The following is a 13,894-nucleotide window of genomic DNA, read 5'->3' as shown; positions in this document are numbered from 1 at the left end:
CTGCTCAGAAAAAGTAACTTCGGTGTTAAATCCTAACAGATGAAGGCTAAAATGTAGATTCTGTGATGACGTGCATTGTTCTGCTGGAAAATCTTGGTTCCATCTACAGATAAGGATGTGAGATTTTGACCAGACATTTAGGGAAAGCAAGCACACCTCTCACAGCAACATTTCCTGGTGGGGGCAGTCTCCTACAGCGACATAATTCACTCACACACACAAAAATATGCACAGAAATGTCTAAGATGGCTCATAATTCATCAAACCAGTTTATGTCTGAACAAGCAGATTGTGCCCTAACCAGCGCAAAGAAAAAACTTAGGGACCAACATTTCTATAAAAGACACCATGGGACACACCCACACCAATCCCATGTCCGTGTCAGAGTTGTTTGGTAGAGCAAGAGTGGTATAAAAAATAAAATAAAAAAAAAACAAAAAACTGGTATTGCAGTTTTATGTAAAGCTATTGAGTACATATCTTTTTCTCCACAGACATACTTTTCTTCAAAGTCCTTTTATATGTTACTTCTTTCCTCTTCATATTAAATCAAACTGAGCTCCAGCTTTCAGAAGCTTCTTATTTAGACCTTTGACAGGTAAATACTCCTCATTAATTCTACTTATTCTCTTTTGATGCAATCATTTCTGGCCTATAGAAACTTGAACTGCTTTAGCTCATAATCAAATTGGCTGTAGCTGTTTGTCAGCCACACATATTCCTCCATAAACAAAATAAATTTCCTACAGATCCAAAACTATTTGGAAGCTCGTCAATTTCCTAATACAGATCTGTTTTCTGATAAAGTGCCTGATAAAAGTCTCAGGATCAAACATTAAAAATAAATGCATTTTAAGCTTGAGATGGCTCAGATATTTGATTTCCAGCAGAGGCAAACTTGGTGAGTGATGCCATCATTTTTATTTGACTTCAGGGATCCTTAACACCATTCTGCTGCTCCTCCATCACCCGACATGGTCCTCTGTGAGTTAGGAGGATGGCTGCGGTGGTGCAAATTAGCTGAGAGGGTTTTAAAACAAATAAAAAGAAGTTATTTTTCCTGTTACATGACTACAACTTTGAATGTGACGTTTTTGTCTTTGTGAAACTGCAATAACAGACATGAAGAGGTATCTCTTTCAATATGTGTAAACTTATAAATATGGAGCTTACCGGTGTAACAGTGATCAGCATTTCCATCCAGCAGAGTCTGTATGTCCACTGAAAAATGATAAAGACAGTAATCACAAAAACCAGAATGTGCTTCATTAAATTCAAAGATGCGGACATGTTTTAATGTTGCTGGCAAGTGAATCAGTCAAAGAACGATCAAACTCAGAGCAAGTCTCCTGGAAATTTATGTAAATCAAATCAAAAGTCACCAAAGTATTGATGGGGGTGTTATCGTACTGTTTTTAATGTATCATTGATCAGATCAGTAGATTTAAAATGGGTATAATCTCCTGAGAGAAGGATGTAGTGAACTCAGGAAAAGTGAGTCTTCAGGCAGTGAACACTCGTCACACCTCTCATTAATGTCTTCTCAAATTTGTTTTTGAGGGCTAATACTTGTTTAAATTTTTAGATTTAGAATTGATTTTAAGGTTAAAATGTAGAGAGTTTAACACTGAGTCATGATGGTGCAGTCAAGGAGCTTGGCAATGCGGTGTGTGTGTGTGTGTGTGTGTGTGTGTGTGTGTGTGTCCTTGCCATGACTGTCAGCCTCCTGTATGGTTGGCAGTCCTGTTCATTAAAAAAAAAAAAGCATATCAAAAACTTAAAAAAGAATCTCCGTTAAGTAATTTTTACAGCTGTGCTCATATGTATTCATCCCCTTTCATTAAAGAAAAGGCTGAATTTACAACAGTCACCCAATTAACTGGAGACTTAAAAAAGGAACAATAAATAAAAATTTGAAAAATATAATTTAGTAATATAAGACACTGGGTTTTTTTTTTATTTACTTGAGTTGAAGAGAAAAAAATAAACAAATAAACAAATTGATCCTGGACAAATTAGAGCACTTTTCTGTTGAACAGTGGGACAAAATACCTGTCAACAGGTGCAGAAGTCTGACTGAGAGGAACACAAAACACCTGACTGGAGCGGAAACATTAAAGGATTGTTCAACAAAATATTAGTTTATGACTGATGTAATATGTAATAAATTATCTTATTTGTCTGCTTTTTTAAAAAAAAATAATTCTATTGAACCAGAATTAGAAAATAATGTAATGATTTTCATAAAATTTTTATTATTAATTTAGTCAATTTCAGCTTCTTTTACAGGCAGCTGTTTTTTTCCTTCTTTAATGAAAGGGTATGAATAAATATGAGCACAACCGTATATAGTTATTTTTTTGGTGACTTACTTGACCAGACCTGAGATCTGTGTGATTTGGCCGCTGTGTCTGTTGGACAGTAAATTTGTTAGAAACTTGATGAATCACTATCGTTAACACTGAATAATTAATACCATACAATTTACCTTTAGAGATGCTGATATCCATTCGCTTGCCCCCCTCTAGATCAAAAAGCATCATAAATATGAATTATTTGTTTTGTATAAAGTGAACATAAGCAGACTTTTTCACCAGTGATCAGCTGTTATTTTGGGATTTGAGTACGAGTGTATGAATTAATCAATTGTTTGTGATGGTTTTACAAAATCCTGTAAGTTAGTGCAGAGCATGGAAAAGAAAGGAAAAGGCATCTTCACTGGAAGAAAAAATGTTCTTATTTACCTTTTATCTGCTGGCTTGTAAATTTGTTCTCAGTGTGTTGTATCTTCAATGTTTCTGTTAAAAAAAAAAAACAAATATAAATATGCCCTTTTAAGACATCACAATGAATTTAGTGAGCAAGCAATGTGTGTTTTTGTGTCTTACTGCTAAAACGTTTTTTCCAGTAGATTTGTTTGATCATAGCTGCAGCTACAGTCAACAACACCATGCATATCAGAGCCAGCCAGATCACCCTAAACATGCACCGCCACTCATCTGGAAGGCAGTAAGGGATTCAGACATATAAATATTTCACATTAAAGAAATGGCCTGTGCATGCAATAATTATTTTCATCATCACAGTTTCAGCTTGAAAGGGTTATAGTCATGTCCACTACAATTAAAAAAAGTAAAATAAAGCCCTGTAAAAGAAAAATAAAGTGACATAAATTGGAAAAACAAAGTATGAAATGGAAAGGAAAACTAGTGAGTACAGGGAAAAGTCTGGTGAAAGCTGGATATCCTACTTTCATCATGAACTCTGGAAAATAACACATAGTTGTGGCTTTGAGAAAAGGGGAATAAAATGTGGTTGTGGGAGGACAGTGCAGCAATACGAAGAGAAAGAAACAAAGACACTTGCAGCAGATTGGAGTCAAGAGAAAAAGATTTGAAGGAAATTGAAAAGAATGAGTCCACTGAGGACTGGGAGAGACGGCAGCACGGAATGAAATGAGAACAGATTGGCCAGTTTTCTTGTCTCGTATTGTTTCCTTTCTCAATCCTTCCCATCTCACAGTCAAACCACACACAAGCCACATGGGGAAAAAAAGAAGCGCTGTTCCTGACACCAACCTTTCTGTGTCCATTTCCATGGCAGCTTTCCCTTTGCTGTTTCAGTCAAAACTGTTCGATTGGCAAACCAAAGGAGACACTGGCTTTGATTGGCTGATTCAGATGTGGCCAGGAGAGAAAAACAGCAGTAGTAAGCCTTCCTCTGCCTTTCATCATCACACATTTCGCCTTCCTCCTCCTCCTCCTCCTCCTCCTCCTCCTCGGGTAGGTGGAGGTACAGGGAGCTGTGATTACTGCGGCCATAAAAAGTCAGATTCAAGGTCTCTGTGTGGTTCAGTTGAAGTGTGATTGACACTTCCAGATACAGAGCTGTGAATGAAAAGACCTAAAGTTACCTTCTGATATTTTAACAGAAATAATAAGTTATAGCAATGACTGTAGGAGAAATGTCTTTACTAAAATACATTTCTGCAAAAAGATGTTTTCATAAGGGTCAGTAAATTTAGTGACATCAGAGATTAGACTAATAATAAGGTTCAAAAGCACTTTTTAGTGAATTAGTAGATCAGTAAAGTATTTAGGGGTGGGAAAATCAAATTGAAAAATCAAAAATCTGGATTTTTTTGCTTCACAATTTTAAAATTGATTTTTTTTTTCATATAAATAAATAATCCATCACAAAATTTTTGCCAATTTTAATTTTTTTGGGCATTATAGCAGCAGAATGATGATCTGGCTACTGTGTTGTTTTTCCTAATTGAAATCAAGAAAAATGACAAGCAAAACAACAAAAAAAAAAGTTTTATACATTTTTTTTTGCTTTTAATCTACAAAAATTAGCAATATCGAAGAATTGTGAGAATCGCAATTCAAATTGAATCGGCATCCAAAAAAATCGGAATCGAATCGGGACAAAAGCATATCGTCACAGCCCTAAAAGTATTTCTTCATACAGGAAGTAAAGAAAAAGTTGTTTTCTGTGTTTAACATACGACAGAAAAAGGTGTTAACCCCTCAGCTGAATGATTGATATAACTGGAAAGTAAATACCTTAATTCAAAATCAGTTCAGGTGAAAAACGGTAAGTGTTGAAGGTGATCTTCAACTTACTGTTAGAGAGTGATTTTGCACAAAAATCAATCATCTGGGTACGCTCCAGTCCTCTAACCTCAAAATGAAATTACGATACGTAATTCAGTTACAATATGCAAATGTGGTACGAACTATGAAAAGCATTGTTTGTAACAGATCATTTTCTGAGTTCTTCCTGTCCATGACCCTAATCCCAACGCTATTATTAAAAAACAAACAAACAAAAAAAGCCTGTAGCACTTCATGGAAGGACCTGCGTCCAACTGGACAGTCCACTAGCACCTTCCTACGATGTCCTCCACTGCTTGTGTTGTTCTCACTCATATGTAAGTCGCTTTGGATAAAAGCGTCTGCTAAATGACTGTAGAATAGAATAGAACAGAATAGAATAGAAATATCTGCTGGGTTGCGTTTCAACTTTGTTCATTGTTCCTCATCTAACTTGTCATATTAATATTCATCAACAGTTAAGGATAGCAGGTTGTGCAAATCTTAGCATTTAGGAAAGATACATTTCTCTGATGAAGGCAGAATCGTGAACCAGCTAGCTGGCAAATACACAACTAGACAATAGATAATATATGTTGAGTCCAAAAAAGTGATGTATCAGTAGTTGTGTCTACTTCAGCATGATAGTAATTGAGATGTTCTACACTAACACTCATTACCAGTCAGAAACCGTCCTTCAGCGGTTACATTAATTAGTTTTAGCTAATCTCATCTGCTGCCAAGGATTAAAGGTAAAAACACCATCTGCTATCTTGTAGACATGTAGAGTCAGACCATGATCCAAAATAGGTCTTGTTTTATTATTAAAGTTGTCACGGTAATTGGTTCTAAACCAATTAGAGGGATTAGAATTGTAATTTGATCATGGAGCTGTAGATGAAAACTGAGGTGATCAGCAGACTTCATTATGAGTAGAACATTCATTTCATTATAAGATTCATCCTTTAGAAATGAGGAAGAATTCAGTAGTGATGTTTCAATTAAAACAAAAAGCCAAGACTCAGTCTGGCCTCGGTGAAACTGTGTCAACAACCTGCGTTAGGATGCAAAATACCTGAAGATGACATCCTCCTCTGTAGTTCTTCCATTTCACTGTCTGCATCACAGATGAAACTGTTCAATTGGAGATGATCTCCGCCATTCCCAGTTTCTGGCGCTGAATCTGTTAAATTTCCTTTATCTTCCTGTGTGCAGATCTGCTTCCACTTTTCATGACATGAAGTCAGAGAAGGATCACAAATATCTTTTCTCTGGTCAGTATTTTCAGGCGTTCTATCTCCTTCCATCTTAACCTGATTTCCTTGTTCACTGGGTTGGTAAGGAAGGCAGAGAAAGTTCACTTTTGACACTGAAAGGATAAACAGTGTAAAAATTCAGCAAGGTCTCCTGGCGGCATGAGGCAAGAAAACAACAAAGTACTCTCAAGTCAGAAATCAGAACGAGATCTTAAAATGGAAGCTGTTGTCTCCAGTTTGTATCCGACAGGGAGAGACAGGCAGGGAAAGTAAGAGGAGAGAGACAAAAAGAGAAAATACCGAAGGCAAACAGCATGACTACAAAGGTTAAAGCAGGCTGCTCTCATGGAGAACTGTGTTTTTAAAGCAACGCGGTACAGAAACGTTTCCAAACACCTGTCAGTCAAGGTATAGAGCTTAAGCGGCTCTGATCTCTGACTCACAAAGAGGGACTGAGATGAGAAATCCTAAACTTCCCATCAAGAGCAAACAAAAAAAAGATAATTTCTTGTCAAATTTGCTTCTGATAAGAAGTTTAAACAAATCACAAATAGAGAAGTAAGCAGGTCTTCCTCGTCAACGCTTCACGTTAGCCGATGCAGTAAGAAAGGCACATGCACACACACAGACCTGTTCACATCCAACTCCAAGTTGACCCACCTCTGTATAATGTGAAGAAGTCTGGGAGACAGATGATGAAGGTCAGGATCACGAGAAGGAGAAGTTTAGTCAGCGCAGCTCTTGTCATGGCTGTGAAGTCAGATCAGACAGAAAGATGTGTGCACTTGCTCACGGTAACGCAGACATGAGGCTCATGGATCCTTCTTTCTCAAGAAACGCAGATTAACACGCACTGACATCTTGTCTGCGTCCATACAGAGTAGCTCTGGGAGACTTTTAAGAAGCCCTGGTGATTTTGTTCATAATTCACGTAAAGGAAGTCGACAAGGCATGTATATTACACCAAGCAACTTCACTTCCTATTGCACTTCCTGTCATTTTCTGAGAAAAGTGAGAAATGGAAAGCAGAGGGGACAAAGAGTTTCTGTCAGCTGAATGTAAGTACGAAGAACTTTATTTTCTGTTTTGGTGTTGATGCATGAAAGTTGGTGAATGATTGCGTTCTTCTGAAAGGAGATGAACAATCCTTAAAGGATGTTATTAATTCAGATTTCTAACACTACACCCAGTAGCAGCTGCTGCAGGGGGAAGTTTATGCACTCATGCAGGAGAGGAAATAAAGGCAAAAAAAAAAAAAAAAAAAAATCGCGGTTTTGGCGTTTCCATTAAACTTTCCTTTTCCTATGGCAAAGGAACAGGCTATCTAATAATTATATTGTTCACAAGTTTTTATCTTATTGTGTTTTCTGCACAGCCTGCATACTGTAAAACTAGAACCACGTAATACCTTAATTTAATTTGTAGTATCCTGGTTTTTTTTCCAAAGCTTTCTGTACAAAAAGAACTATGTAAAATAGTTTGTACTTGTATACGTACAGCAGAACAGTAAATATGTTTGGGAATTTTTAGGGAGGATGGAGAAACAAATTACATGGAGTATTTTGGATGGTTTGAGTATCTGCTAAGTATTTTTTTTGGAAAGAAAGAAATAAGTTTGAAATGTAGCTTAATTTCAATTCCAAAACATGTTTATTATTTCAACTTCACTCCAGTCGTCATATCTGGCTGAATATCTTGAGGGCCAGTCAGCTGAAGCACTTTAGGAGTTTTTAGGGCTCCCTGTGACTATGCCATAGAAACAAAGGCATTGTTACTGTGTGTGGGAGGTTTTTGTAATATCTAGTAATTTCTCCTCTACCCAAAGATTACCTCGGACAAGAACTGACAAATCCAGGAACTGCTCCGACACAATTCTATAAATGTTTGAACACCTAAAAATCAGCAGTTTAGAGGTGGCTCCAGGAGAGACTCCTGACTTGTATAGATCTATAGTCTTGCATGTTAGGCCTGCTTTGAGCGCATTTGACTTTCCCGGTGTTTCAGCCTTGTGAGTGGTGTCAATTAAATATTTCTGGTTGTATATGTGGTAGAGTGGTAAGGCCTTAACAAAAATAACTGAACAACAAAAGGTAAAATGAGAAAGTTAACTTTTATTTAATACTAATGCCAGACAATGCCACCTGGGGCACAGGGCTCCAGGAAATAAATGCAGGGTCGCTCCTGTTGAAATAAGAGACGTGGGAGGGAGTTTAAACTATTTATTAAATACAACAATTTAAGGCTAAAATTAGTTGGGTATAAAAACCACTGTTAAGACCTATTTAAAAGTAAATAACTATATAAACTAAAGAAACCAGGCCAGCTGGGATCACCAGTGGAGGGCAGCCTACAGGGAAGGAGTGTCCGGTGTGTTGCCACCTCTTACCTTATGAATACAACCACACTTCACGGCAAACTATAACTGTGGAGCCCTCCTATGCCCAGTGCATCAAACAAACCAAACCAAACCAAACGTGAGGGTCCCCAACCACGAGTGCCTAGCCCATCCACCAAATGGTTCCCAGCTGCCTAAAGGAAATAATTCAAACAAAAGAAAACTAAGTCAACTTACAAAACTAAAGCAAAAGAAGCAAACAAAACTGATTAAAAGAAAGACCACAATAAAATTATGCCAATAAAAACAGCAGCAGGTGGATCTATAAAAACAGAAAACACAATTAGTAAAACTACAAAATTAGTTTTTCCATTTCAAGTTCCTGTTTCTACTCATCACCCTGAGTAAAACCAAGCCAGGAGGAAGAGCACAGAGGGCAGCCAGTCACCACCACCAACACAGAATCAGTCAGCAGACAAGAAAATCAGCAGGTGTCTTTTATAGGTACCTGCTGATTAGCAGGGAGGGGCCAACCTGAGCCACATGACACTTGTGTGCTCACCACCACATATGTATAAGTTTATTAATGAAATACTCACAAAAAAAGAGAAAAACTAATAAAAATTGCATGTAAACATCTTATTCCATCTGTTGATGAGATGAACTGTGTTAAGTGTGACCTACGTCAGCGACCCAAACATCCATCTGCTGAGTGTCTGAAAACTTCTATGTAACTACAAAAAAGCTGAACAATAGAAATATCTTTTGCTTTTAAATAAATCTGTAAATAAAAACGATTTAATACTACAATTTGTGATAAACTTTGGTAAATGCTTTTTTGCTTGTTTTTGTTAATTTGTTTGTTTGCAATAATACTATGTGATATGTGCTTGTAAATTGCTATCTTATATACTTTCGTGTGTGAAGACTTGCTTTATTTTAATATGCAGCAATTGTTTTGTTTTTTTAATCACAAAAAGCACTTTGTGTTCCTCGTTGCATCAAAAGTGCTTTGTAAATAAAGATTGATTTGAAATGTTAATTATGTAAACAACTCTAAGATCATAAACTTAAGATGCTAAATCATTGTAAGTTAGATTATTTTGTGAAACATATTAATTATAAGAAATATTGCTATTCTTATTGTGGAGAGAATAGATATCTTGGCTGTTGCTGAGATGGATCAATCTTAACGTTTATCTTTTAATATTATAATCTCCTCAGTAAATAATTTCTATTTTTCTTTTGTACCATCTGACTTGATCTCTGTTGGTTGTTGGGCGTAGCTCAGATTTTATGGTTGAGTTGAGAGCCACTTATCTTGGCAGGCATGAACACAAATACACACACTCACACACACAGTGGCTCAGACAAAAACACAATCTCAAACCTATAAACACAGTGATGAGCATGGCTGGCAGGTGGAGCCTTATCTCTACTCCACAGCAGTCTGCTGCTCTCAGGACTCAGTCAGCAGCTTATGGAGGTGGATAGAAGCTGGCAAAAATTTAAAGAAGAAAAAATTCACTTTCTGTGCTTTTAGGTTCAAATAAATCTACTTGATGCTTCGAGGGTTTCGAAGCACTGAATGCATGATGCAGAAATGCATTTTATGGCAACAAGTTTAATTGATTCTGGATCAAAACAATTACGTATGGGGACACGATTTAGTGTTCAATCAAAATTAAAAAAAAAAAAAACATATAAGAATTGTTTCATGATAAACTGTAAATTAGAGAGCAGCATTCTTAGACCTCAGATACTCATCAGATTATCGATGTTTTTATTAATAGCGATTAAGTCTCTTTAACTTTACTGAAACGCCTCACAGTTCATTTATGCCAGGGGTGCCTTGCAAGCCAACCTGCAACTTTTAGATGCAGCTCTTTTCTAATTCCCTCTTCTGCATGTCATCCAGCTCAGCAGAGACCTCGTCACGAGTTTTTCATTTGATTCAGGTGTGTTGGACAAGCATTGCATCTAAAAGTTGCAGGGTGGTATGTCTTAAGGACCAAACATGGGCAGCCCTACTTTATCTAATAAAGAACTTTGCAACTCTGCACAAATTTTAGAAAGTGATCATTTACGAATCAGAATCAAACTACTTATGTTGTGGTGTTAAAGGGAAATGTATTATTCCATATTTTCAGGGGACCAGCTGGAAACCCCTCCAGGATGTACGGCTCACCATGAAATTTGCCCAGAAGACCACAGGTATGGACGTACCACATTGTTATTTTTTACTGTGTGATTGAAAAACAGATGAACTCAAACAGCAATGATGAGTGAAGAGTAAACATTGCTCTGTCAGCACAATGCCACACTTGAGTGGAGTGGAATTTTTTAAATCTGTGACAGACAATTGTTTAAATTAAATTGTTTCACTCTTTATGGGGCAAATGACTATTTTTGATCACTTGGATCTCTTTCATATTCAGCATGAAACTATTTTTTTTGTTATTGTAACAACAGAATGGAGGTCTTGGTACATACCAGAAGGACAATTTTAGGTTAAAATTTCTCATTTTAAGGTATTTCACTGAGTGTCCTATAAGGGGTTAAATTCATTCTGTAAATATAGAAGAATGTAGGGAATCTTAATGTGTTGAAAGTTCCTTTAAAGCCTCCTCATACAAATATCTCATTGTTTTATCCTCTCATATTAAGGCTATCAGGATACTTATTTTCATTTATTGCCTTAATGTACCTGTGCACCAATCAAACATGCCATTTTAAAAATAAAGTTTACTTTTAACCCCCGAACTGGGACTTCACCCCCCACAATGCCTGGTAGCACTGATCACAGGTGTTGTATATTAACTAAAACACTGTGACTCTGCATCCATCCCTTCCTGATTGATTCTCTGACTGAAAGCTTCATTACACTTTAAGTTGTATATTTCAGTGTGAGGATTTTTTTCATTCAAGCAGAGCTCTTGGATCCAAAATTTCAGGTCAACTAGTCCAGACCAGAGTCCAGACTAAACATGGAGACGAAGCATTTAGCTGTTACGCTGCAAACAAATGGAACAAACAGCCAGTGGAGATGAAACTCTCACCGAACGTAGACACTTTTACATCCAGGTTAAAAACATTTCTTTTCTAATGCGCCTATGCATGACATCTGCAACTTTTAATTAATCAGGCTTTTAATTATTATTACATAATTTATTAATTCATTGTGATTTTGCTGTTTGTGTTGTGTTTTCTGTTTTTTTTTTTTTTACACCATCTGTAAAGCTTTTAACGTTTCATGTAAAGCACCTTGAATTGCCTTGTACATGAAAGGTGCCATACAAATAAACTTGCCTTGCCTTAGTAGTCCCTGAAAAGTTGCAATGAATTCTGACACCTGCTATAATCCCTGGCAGAACTGTAGGAGTTTAGTATTGTTTGTAATGCACACCCGCTTCCCCATTTTAGCTCGCTGTCAGAACATTTGAATTATACATGGAAATGAACAGGTGCTTTGTTCCATAGTAATCTGTCTTGTCGTGCAGTCTGAAACATCTGTGATGTTCAGCTAACGGTGCACATCTATCATTTCTAACACTCCAGTCAGAGGCTTTAATGATGAACACAACACAGAACTGCAAATGCTTATGGGGCAAGAAATGTGTGTGTGTGTGTGTGTGTGTGTGTGTGTGTGTGTGTGTGTGTGTGTGTGTGTGTGTGTGTGTGTGTGTGTGTGTGTAAGGAACAATGGTAAAATCATGACTTCTTCTCTAGATTCAGTCATTTTTTCAGTATTATGAACATTAACCTCAAATCCTGCTGGATATTCTTACAGTCTGCGATGTCACAGAGACAGAGACTGTGCTTTAAGCTGTGCATTACTTCAGAAATCTGCTTTAGACAGTTTAGAGATTGATTGTAACAGTGTGTTGAAATTAAGGATTTTGGTACAAAGGAAGGTATTAAAGACCAGGTGATGCTCTGTGAGCTGAGTGAGCTGACAGCACTTCAGGCACTGGATGAAGGATGATATGATCTTCGTCGTCATTGTCTCATCGTGATGTCTGAACTCAGTTTCGGGATCTGCTCTGAATCCACACAATCGTGATTCAGACCGAAAAAAGACATCAATAGCCACACAGTTGTAAAAAATTCTCTTTCATCCATTGCACCAGGAGAAAAGTTAAAAAGATCACACAAATTTCTTTTTACTTTATCTGAGCACAGAATAAAGTTCATGGTTGTTAAATTGCATCAAAGAATAAGAACTTTTTTTTCATTGTTTGTTGTTGTATATATTCCTATTGCTGGGAGATCCTTGGAGAAATTGTTTTTAAGATGTTTCTTTTTGTGAACACACTGACAAGCTAAGTTATTATGTATACTCTGCTAGTTGCAAATTTCCATTTTGCTTTATATTGACATGACAGCTTCACTGTTGCTGCAGACCCCAAAGGTGCACTATTTGACAAACATCCAATAACACTGGAGCCGTTGGAGGTGATTTGAGCTTTGTTACATGGTGCATTATCCTGCTGGAAGTTGTCACCAGAAGATGTTGTGGTCAAAAAGGCAGCAGCAATACTCATGTAGGCTGTGGTGTTTAAACTTGGTTCAAAGTGTGTTAAGATATTACACCACCAGCAGCCTGAACTGTTGATACGAAACAGGAAGGATTCATGCTTTGGTGTCGGAGCTGAAATTGAGACTCATTGAACCAGGAAATGTTTTTCCAGTCTTCAGTTGTCCAATTCAGGTGAGTTTGCATGATGGTAGCCTCGTTTTCCTGTTCTTGGCTAACTATGGCACCCAGGGTGGTGTTCTGCTGCTGTAGCCCAACTCGACATGTTGTGATTACAGAGATATTATGTATTCAGAGATCGCTATCGTTGCCAGTCTACTCACTCTCCCCTGACATCAACAACGCATATTTGTTAAAAGAAAAAAGAAACTGCTGCTCACTCTCTTTTCCAGACTCTTTTCTCTTTAAACCCTAGAGATGGTTGTGTGTGATAGTCCCAGTAGATCAGCAGCTACTGAAATACTCCAACCAGCCCATCTGACTGCAACACATATGCTCCATTTACTTCTTCTTCATCATCCTAATGTTCAGTTTGAATTTCAGCATGCCATCTTAATAATGTCTAAATGACTTAATACACTGATTTGCTGCCTTGTGATTTGTTATTACCAATCAGTTGAATGGTTGTTCCTAATAAAATGGCCAGTGAGTGTGTATACTTGCTGTATTTCTACGTAAGTCTGAATTTTGTCTTTTATATAATCATTTACAGTTAAGGAAATAGCAATGTCACCATATCTAACCTGACCCAACTTGTGATTGTATGTTAGATTTTGCATCAGACATACAGCTGAAAGAAATTCTTCAAATATGATGAGAGTAAACGCCCCTCTGGATTGTTATTTCTTACCATTTCAATTTTTATTCTTTCTTTCTCCTGTCATGAGACGTCTCATCTAATCCTTTCTGTTCTTCGTAGACGAAGTAGTAGTGTGGCTCCTGGGATGATGGTGTCAGCCAGTATCTGTCAGTCAGCCACTTTGACTCCAACTAAAAGATGTATTGTGAAGAACATGGCTAGCACCCCGAGGATCTTTCATTGAGCACAACTGACCACCCAACTTTTACTCTGCCAACAAATTGATGACTCACAAACAAGCTTAAACCAAGGGTGCCTAAAGTGGGTTCTCGAGGGCTGCTGTCCTGCAGGTTTTTGATGTATCCCTGT

The sequence above is a fragment of the Telmatherina bonti genome (genome assembly GCF_933228915.1).
Source record: "Telmatherina bonti genome assembly, chromosome: 3".
NCBI classification, from domain to species: Eukaryota; Metazoa; Chordata; class Actinopteri; order Atheriniformes; family Telmatherinidae; genus Telmatherina; species Telmatherina bonti.
The sequence above is the reverse complement of the archived record's forward strand: the minus strand, read 5'-3'. Positions refer to the sequence as shown.